Source organism: Eulemur rufifrons, chromosome 15, assembly GCF_041146395.1.
Source record: "Eulemur rufifrons isolate Redbay chromosome 15, OSU_ERuf_1, whole genome shotgun sequence".
NCBI lineage: Eukaryota > Metazoa > Chordata > Mammalia > Primates > Lemuridae > Eulemur > Eulemur rufifrons.
The window spans coordinates 16,866,652-16,868,315 of NC_090997.1; positions in this window are offsets into that span (position 1 = coordinate 16,866,652).

Here is a 1,664-nt window from a genome sequence, read left to right on the forward strand (position 1 = left end):
AGTTCTTTATAAATTCTGATTATTAGCCCTTTATTGGATATGTAGTTTGTGAGTATTTTCTTCCACTTTGTAGGTTTTCTGTTTGCTCTGTTGATTATTTCTTTAGTTGTGCAGAAGCTTTCCAGTTTAATCAAATTTCATTTATTTGTTTTTGTTGTTGCCATGATTGCCATTGGGGTCTTAGTCATAAATTCTTTGCTTAGGCCAATATCTACAAGAGTTTTTCCTACATTTTCCTCTATAATTCTTATGGTTTCAGGCCTTAGATCTAAGACTTTTATCCATCTTGAATTAATTTTTGTGAGTGGTGAGAGGTAGTGGTCCCATTTCATTCTTCTGCATGTGGCTATCCAATTTTCCCAGCATCATTTATTGACTAGGGCTTCTTTTCCCCAGTGTTTGTTGTTGTCTGCTTTGTCAAAGATCTGTTGGCTATAGACACATGGTTTTATATCTGGGTTCTGTGTTCTGTTTCATTAGTCTATGTTTCTATTTTTATACCAATACCATGTTGTTTTGGTTACTATAGCCTTGTAGTATAGTTTGAAGTCTGGTAATGTGATGTCTCTAGATTTGTTCTTTTTGCTTAAGATTGCTTTGGCTATTCAGGCTCTTTTCTTGTTCCAAGGAAAGCATAGAATTGTTTTTTCTAGATAGGTGAAGTATGACTTTGGCAATTTGATGTGGAATGGGATTAGGAATGAGTAAAGGGTTGTGGTCATTTTTGCCATTTACCATATCAGAGATAATTCAAATAAAAATTCAGTGGCATAGGCATTAACTTACTAGTTTAGGATCTAGTCCAACTTTTCATTGTCTACATAGAATGAAATATCTCTTTTCCACTTTCTCTAAACAGGTAAAAGAATTGCTAAATTTGCAAAACAAAATAGTGTCATCTGAAGGAAAGTTGTTAGTATATTGGTTAACATTTTGATTTGAATGAACTCAATTCTTGGAGGTGAATAGGGAGCTTTAAAATATAAGTATACCTGTTAATTTGCCTAACATTCCTCATAAGAGTATCATTATGATTACCTTTTGTTTTGATTTTTCTATTATAACCTTATAGTGTTTAAAGTATTTTATTATTTCATAAGTTCCATTTCCTGTCCATCAAATCTACTTCCCTTTTGAAAGGTCATGTGTTCTACTTTTTATTCCATGAAATGCCACCCTTGTATAAATAGCTTCAAATTTGATTATGTTTATGCATATTAATTAAGCTTAACCAACAAAATAATAAGGTTGCAGAGGAGTCTGGAATGAAGATTAATCTAGATTTATAAGATAAGAAATTTCTGTGTTCAGACCTTCGGGGAATACAGAAACTTGACAGGTTAATAGATACCCACTAGATTAATCAATAGTTGTAGAGCAGATGTAAATGTTGGGGCATATTTATCAGTGAATAGGAACACATCTTTACTCCCAGGAGAGCTTTGGCAAGCACAGAGCAGGCAGTACCTTAGGAGTCACCAGGAATGCAGTCATCATAATAGAGTCAAAGACCTAAAGCAGTACCTGGGGGACACAAAAATATCAGAAATCACAAAGAAGTGACTAAACACATTGGGGACTGAGAGTGGGCCAACGCACAGATGACAGCCTTCTACTGTTAGAGTCAGGCTCCCCCATCTGTGCCAGCACTTGAACTGCAATGC